Consider the following 8082-nt stretch of genomic DNA (forward strand, 5'->3'; position numbering starts at 1 on the left):
GTTTCCTCCCCACTGCGAAATGGAAATCCCGAGTTCTCAAGACTTGGGCGGTTCTTCATCATGCCGCAACATGGAAACCATGAGTTCCACAAACTTGGGTGATTTCGGTCATGTTGCGACATTGAAACCCAAGTTCCCCGCACCAGGATTGTAGTTTTCACCCAGACGGGAGTTGGAGACCCAAAGTTTCCCAGAATTAGGTGGTTTCCCTCATGCCACGAAATAGAAGCCCTCAGGTTCTGTAGACTTGGGCGGTTCTCCGTCGTTACACGGAATGGAAACTCGAGTTCCCTGCACCAAGGTCGCAGTTTCTGTCGTGGCGGGACATGGAAGACCCAAGTTTCCCATAATTGGGAGGTTTATGTCATGCCACGAAATGGAAAGCCCCGTGTTCGGTAGACTTGGGCGGTCATTCCCTGTCGCACGATGACATGGAAACCCGAAGCTCCCCAAACCTGGGCAGCAGTTTAAGCCACAGAGCGACATGGGAACCCCGTGTTTCCCAACCTTGTGTAGCAATTTTTGTTGTGACATGAAATGGAAACCCTGTGTGTCCACTAACTTGGGTAACAGTTTCCATCGTGCCACGAAATGGACACCCTGAGTTCCTCAAACTTTGGAGGCTTTTCGTCACCCCACAACATGGAAATCCAAAGTTCCACAGAATCTCAAGCGATTCAAGGTGTACCGCGACATGGAAACCCCCAAGTTCTACATGCCAGGGCTAGACATGGAAACCCTAGGTTTCCTAGACTTGGCTGGTTTCCGTCAGTGGTTCCGGCCATACCGCGACATGGAAACCGCGAGTTCCCTAGACTTGGGCAACGGTTTTGAAATAACACAAATTCCCTAGACTTGCAAGTTGGTTTCCATCATCATGGAAACCCCAAGTTCCTCGCATTGAGGCTTTGTTGAAAACCATGCATTCCCATCGTGTTGTAAAATAAGGAAACCCATGGTTTCATCAAGTGCAAGGGTAGGACATGAAAAACCCCAAGTTTCCACAGACTTGGGCGCTGCCAGTTTCGACTGTGGCATAGCATGGAAACCCCAAGTTTCCAAGGCTTGGGAGTCGAGGTGCGACATCGAAACCCCAAGTTTCCCCAGGTTTGGGCGCCAGGGCGGGACGTATAAACCCCAAATTTTGGGTGTCGGGGCGCGACAAGGAAAACCCAATTTTTCCAGGCTTCGGCACCTTTTCCGTCGCAACGTGGAAACCCGAAATTTTGGGCGCCAGGGCGCGACATGGAAACCCCAAATTTCCTGGGCTTCGGCGCCTTTTCCGTCGCGATGTGGAAACCCCAAATTTTTTCCATCAGGGCATGGCATGGAAACCCAAAATTTTGGGTGTCAGGGCGGAACATGGAAACCCCAAATTTTGGGTGCCGGGGCGCAACATGGAAACCACAATTTTCTTGGGATTTAGTGCCTTTTTTGTCATGACATGGAAACCCCAAATTTCCCACCCCCAAGCAAAGCATTTCTGAGATGGTGAGCAATAAAAAGTTGTTGTTTGGAGGAAGAGGAAAAGGCGCAAGAGTGGGAGAGTTGTCCAGATCTATTTGAATAATGTGTGACAAGAGCGAAGCTCTCAATCGAGGCGACCAAGAGCTGAATCTCAGTGGATCATGGCAGCAAGGCCACTCTACCACTTACAATACCTCATTGCGTATTTAGGTCATCTGCAAAGGATTCTTCTCAACAACCATTTGGAATTGAACTTCAAAGTTGCCCCAACCAAGATGCTTCACAGCTGCGGTTTGCAAATGACATGGTCCCTTGGGGGTGACAAAGCAATGCCCCTACTGCGAGTCGAGATACATTCGAAGAGTGACATGCACCACTTCTAGTGTGGATTCTGACTTAGAGGCATTCAGTCATAATCCGACACATGGTAGCTTCGTGCCACTGGCTTTTCAACCAAGCACAATGACCAATTGTGTGAATCAACAGTTCCTCTCGTACTAAGTTGAAAAACTATTGTGATGTTGTTTATTAGTAGGGTAAAACTAACTTGTCACACAACGATCTAAACCCATCTCACATTCCCTATTAGTGGGTGAAAAATCCAACACTTGGTGAATTCTTCTTCACAATGATAGGAAGAGCCAACATCGAAGGATCAAAAAGCAATGTCGCTATGAACACTTGGCTGCCATAATCCAGTTATCCCTATGGTAACTTTTCTAACACCTCTAGCTTCAACTTCCAAAAATCTAAAGGATCGATAGGTCACTCTTTCATGGTTTGTATCCATATTTAAAATCAAAATCAAATTAGCTTTTACCCTTTTGTTCCACACGAGATTTGTGTTCTCGTTGAGCTCATCTTAGGACACCTGCGTTATCTTTTAACAGATGTGTCGCCCCAGCAAAACTCCCCACCTGACAATGTCTTCCACCCGGATCGACCTACCGAAACGTGACTTAAGGCCAAGAGGAGGGGCAGTTCCCCATCTACGCCCCATGGAATAAGTCTAATAACGTTAAAAGTAGGGGTATTTCACTTGCACCGAAAATAGCTCCCACTTATTCTACACCTCTCAATTCATTTCACAAAGATGGACAAGAGTCAAGCTCAATAGGGTCTTCTTTCCCCACTGATTCTGCCAAGCCCATTCCCTTGGCTATGGTTTCACTAGATAGTAGATAGGGATAGTGGGAATCTCATTAATCCATTAATGCACGTCACTAATTAGATGACAAGGAAATTGGCTAACTTAAGAGAGTCATAGTTACTCCCATTGTTTACCCGCGCTTGGTTGAATTTATTCACTTTGACATTCAGAGCATTGGGAAAAAACCACATTGTGTCAGCATCCGCAGGGACCATCACAATACTTTGTTTTAATTAAACAGTCGAATTCCCCTTGTCCATACCAGTTCTGAGTCGCCTGTTAGCGCCTAGGGAAAAGCCCCCAGCAAGGGGCATTCTACGCTCGTATCCCAATTGGCACATGACTGACCACCCTCACCGCAAGAGAAGCTCGGGCAGACTCCTGAAAGCCCATGAGTTGAGGGTGCAGACCCTTAGACCCAGCTGTTAGAGCCAATCCTTTTCCCAAAGTTATGGATCCATTTTTCTGACTTCCCTTACCTACATTGTTCTATTGACAAAAGGTTATTCACCTTGGAGACCTGATGCGGTTATGAGTATGACCGGGCATGAACGGTACTCGGTCCTCCAGATTTTCAAGGGCTACCAAGGGCGCACCGGACACCGCAAGACATGCGGTGCTCTTCCAGCTACTAGACCCTATCTCCGGGTGAACTAATTCCAGGTTGGGCAAGCTATTAAAAATAAAAGATAACTCTTCCTGGGCCCCCCGACAATGTCTCTGGATTTCCTAACATTGCCACTCATCGCCATGTCCCGGTTTGGGAATATTAACCCAATTCCCTTTCGAGGCTTATGCAGAGTGCACCCTTAATACAATGCTTCCCCATCTCTTAGGATCGACTAAGCCATGTCCAAGTGCTATTCACATGAAACCTTTCCCCACTTTAGTCTTCAAAGTTCTGATTTGAATATTTGCTACTACCACCAAGATCTACACCGAGGGCCGATCCACCCAAGCTCACGCCTAAGGTTTCTCAACAACCCCCGCGTCCTCCTACTTATCGAAGCCAGGAAATTTCTTTGATGGTCAAGTATAGGTTGTGCGCTTTAGCGCCATCCATTTTTGGGGCTAGTTGATTCAGCAGGTGAGTTGTTACACACTCCTTAGTAGATTTCGTCTTCAATGACCACCGTCCTGCTGTCTTAATCAACCAACACCCTTTGTGGGATCTAGGTTAGCTTGCAATAGGGCACCGTAACTCGACTTTCGGTTCATCCCGCATCACTAGTTCTACTTACCAAAAATGGCCCACTTGGAGCTCTCGATTCCACGGCATGTCTTAATGGATCAGCCGCACGCTCTTACCTATTTAAAGTTTGAGAATAGGTCGAGGGTGTTACACCCCCAATGCCTCTAATCATTTGCTTTACCCGCTAAAACTTGCGCATGAGCTCCAGCTATCCTGAGGGAAACTTTGGAGGAAACTAGCTACTAAATGGTTCAATTAGTCTTTCACCCCTATACCCAAATTAGATGAACGATTTGCACGTCAGTATCACTACGAGCCTCCACCAGAGTTTCCTTTGGCTTGGCCCTGCTCAGGCATAGTTCACCGTCTTTCAGGTCCCAACAAGTGTGCTCGCACTCAAACCCTTCACATAAGCTCAAGGTCGATTGACGATGCACCCCCCTAGAGAGGGGATCTCGCCCGTCATCTTCCTTGCGCCTCGTAGGTTTTCAAACCCGCCAACTCGCACACATTTTAGACTCCTTGTTCCGTGTTTCGAGACAGGTCGAATGGAAAGCCCGCCAACCAACACCACGAGCATGCAGGTGCACACAGCCTACCGCAAGGGTGCACGCTTCATTGCTCGACCACCGCAACAACAAACCGACAGGCAGTAATCCACCCATCCTTGTGATGATGCAATAGCCCGTGTTGGTTTTCACCTCAAGTCGAGTGACGGACCAGCCGAAGCCATTCCACATTTTACCGAGACGCATCAACAACCTCCATCTACTTCCCTCTCGATAATTTCAAGCACTTTTTAACTCTCTTTTCAAAGTCCTTTTCATCTTTCCCTCATGGTACTTGTTCGTTATCAGTCTCTCACCCGTATTTAGCCTTGGACGGAATTCACCACCCAATTAGGGCTGCATTCCCAAACAACCTGACTCGCCGACAACGCCTCGTGATGTGGCAGGGTCCTGGCTTGACGGGGCTGTCACCCTCTCAGGCACCCCCTTCCAAGGGACTTGGCACAAGTCTACCGCTAAGGACACTTCTACAAACTACAATTCAGGCGACGCTACTGCCCAATTTTCATGTTGGGCTCTTCCCAGTTCGCTCGCCGATACTAGGGGAATCCTTGTAAGTTTCTTTTCCTCCAGTTAATTATATGCTTAAACTCAACGGGTGTTCTCGCCTTAGCTGAGGTTGTAAAGTTGGAGCTAAATCCACCCTACCCGATGGGAGGGAAATAGAGAGCAAAGAAAGTTTGAGTGATGCCACAAAAAGGCCACATCAGCTAATGCCAATTGCCCATCCAAGGGGACAAGATCACCTCTCACTGATGCATGCCACAAAACATCACTTGAGGTATTTCAACCAACCACACTGCATTGGGCACAGATGACCAGCTCCACTTCTCCCTAACATATTGTACGGAGCATGTTTGAATGGGATGCGACACCCAGATAGACGTGCCCTCGACCAAGGCCTCATGTGAAAATTGTGTTCAAAAAATTGACGATTCACGGGAATTTGCAATTCACACTAAGTATCGCATTTCACTACTTTCTTCATCGTAACAAGAGCGGAGATAACCGTTGCTAAGAGTCGTTTCCACGTATAACCAAAAAATCCACCACAACACTAAATAGGGGCACCCACCACCATAAATGTAAGGCTAAGGGACAAAAGGAGTAAAGGAAGAAAAACGCATGAAAGAAAGAGAAACAAAGGTGTCTACCCCCTCACAAGAGGAGGGTCAAACAAAGAACAATCTTCCAAAGCCCCATTCCCTTGTAAAAAGGGGGGAAATGCATGGAACAACAATCGAGAAGGACTAGGGTGGTCACCCCAGGAGCTCGCTTTTAATCCTTCCCGAACACCAGTCCACAACAATTCCCCCTTTTCTCCATAAAGCTAGGGACCAAAAAGAAGAAGGGAAGAAAACAAGCTGAAATAAATAGAGATCAATTGTAGCTACCGGCTCACAAGGGGAGGCTCAAACAAAGCACAAGCCTCCAAAGCCCCATTCCTTTGCAAAAAGGGGGGAATTAAAGGGGACAACAATCGAGAAGGACTAGGGTGGCCACACCGGGAGCTCTCACTGCATTTAATCCTTCCCGAACACCAATCCATAACAATCCCACCTTTTCTCCATAAAACTAGGGGCCAAAAGGAAGAAGGGAAGAAAACAACATGAAAGAAAGAGAGATATCAAACATGTCTACCAGCTCACAAGGGGAGGCTCAAACAAAGAACAAGCTTCCCCAACTCCGTGCCTTCGCAAAAAGGGGGAACTGTAGGGGATGACAATCAAGAAGGACTAGGGTGGCCACCCCAAGATCTCGCACTACTTTTCGTCCTTCCCAACCACTAATACACAACAATCCCACCTTTTCTTCGGAAAGCTAGGGGCCAAAAGGAAGAAGGGAAGAAAACAGCATGAAAGAAAGAGATATAAAACGTGGCTACTAACTCACAAGGGGAGGCTCAAACAGAGAAGAAGCTTCCCAAACCACGTTCCTTCAAAAAAAAGGGGGAACTGCAGGGGACGGCGATCAAGAAGGACTAGGGTGGCCACCCCAAGAATTCGCACTACTTTTCGTCCTTCCTGAAAACCGATCCAAAAAAATCCCACCTTTTCTCCATAAAGCTAGGGGCCAAAAGGAAGAAGGGAAGAAAACAACATGAAAGAAAGAGATATCAAACATGGCTATTGGCTCACAAGGGGAGGCTCCTTCCCAAGCCTCGTGCCTTCGCAAAAAGGGGGGAACTATAGGGGACGACGATCGAGAAGAACTAGGGTGGCCACCCCAGGAACTCCCACTGCTTTTCGTCCTTCCTAAACACCAATCCATAACAATTCCACCTTTTCTCCGTAAAGCTAGGGGCAAAAGGAAGAAGGGAATAAAACAACACCAAAGAAAAAAAAATCCCAAGAAAAGAGACAATCTCAACAACACGCCGAGGAGATGTTTCCCAACCAAAAACAGAGAAAACAAGGCACCCAATCAAAAAGCATCCCACCACTTCACGCCCTCCCACATACATTACGTCACAACACCCTTTCTAGCTTACAACATAAAAAACAACAATCAAACCACCAAGCAAATAAATCACAACCTAAACTTGACCACAAGAAAAGACGAGGGCCACAATGAGACCAGTGTCTAGAGCACGTCACTAAGAGGTAAACAACTGTCCAACCCGGCACAAGGCTTCAAAAGACAAATAGATTAATAACAAAACCTCCCAGCTATTGCACCCCTCCGTGTACAAAACACGCAACAACCTTTCCAGTGAGAAAGTCAATGGGGGTCAAGAATCAAACTCCAAGGAGGAGTTGTCAGAGGCCAACACTCAATGCTAGAGAAAGCCATGGGCCACAAATACATTGATGGTGCAAGGCCACTAAAGATAGGGATGTCCGCAAAGTGCACACCACGAAACCAAGAAATGACCAAGTCCCACAAAAAAACCCACAATACAAAGGGAGGAACAAATACGCGACCCGCTATTTCTTTCCTTAGAAGGGGAGTGGCTCACGAGAGGATGAGGAATTCCCTCGGGTGCACATTGCGTTCAAAAACTCGATGATTCATGGGATTTTTCAATTCACACTAAGTATCGCATTTCTCTATGTTCTTTATTGTAATAAGAATCGAGATATCCGTTGTTGAGAGTCACTTCCACATATTACCAAAAAATCCGCCACAACACCGAATAGGGGCACCCACCACCACAAATGTAAGGCCAAGGGCCAAATGGAGGAAAGGAAGAAAAATGCATGAAAGAAAGAGAAACAAAGATTTCTACCCCATCATAGGAGGAGGCTGAAATAGAGAAAAATCTTCCCGAGCCCCACACCCTTGAAAAAAGGGGGGAATTGCATGGAACAACAATCGATAAGGACTAGGGTGGCCACCCCGGGAGCTCGCACTGCTTTTAATCCTTCCCGAACACTAGTCCACAACAATTCCCCCTTTTATTCGTAAATCTAGGGACCGGAAGGAAGAAGGGAATAAAACAAGGTGAAAGAAATAGAGATCAAACGTGGCTACTAGCTCACAAGGGGAGGCTCAAACAAAGCACAAGCCTCCAAAGCCCTGTGCCTTCATAAAAAGGGGGAAATTGAAGGGGACGACGATGGAGAAGGACTAGGGCGGCCATCCCGAGGGCTCGCACTGCATTTTGTCCTTCTCGAATACCAATCCACAACAAGCCCACCTTTTCTCCATAAAGCTAGGGGCCAAAAGGAAGAAGGGAAGAAAAAAAAATGAAAGAAAGAGAG

At 47.1% G+C, this 8082-nt stretch overlaps 1 non-coding gene and 2 pseudogenes across 1 annotated transcript; all 3 read right to left on the reverse strand.

Moving 5' to 3' along the window:
- Positions 1-1590: 1590 nt before the first annotated feature.
- LOC149265801 (25S ribosomal RNA) lies at positions 1591-5000 on the reverse strand. The gene has a single exon (XR_016261387.1). It is a non-coding gene; the product is annotated as a 25S ribosomal RNA (ribosomal RNA).
- A 247-nt stretch (positions 5001-5247) lies between these two features.
- LOC149265802 (5.8S ribosomal RNA) lies at positions 5248-5401 on the reverse strand (annotated as a pseudogene).
- Positions 5402-7327: 1926 nt separating this feature from the next.
- Positions 7328-7476, reverse strand: LOC149265803 (5.8S ribosomal RNA; annotated as a pseudogene).
- Positions 7477-8082: the final 606 nt, after the last annotated feature.

Source organism: Pinus tabuliformis, chromosome 6 (assembly GCF_031772625.1).
Source record: "Pinus tabuliformis cultivar Carrire ecotype Pingquan chromosome 6, CPIR1, whole genome shotgun sequence".
Classification (NCBI taxonomy): Eukaryota; Viridiplantae; Streptophyta; class Pinopsida; order Pinales; family Pinaceae; genus Pinus; species Pinus tabuliformis.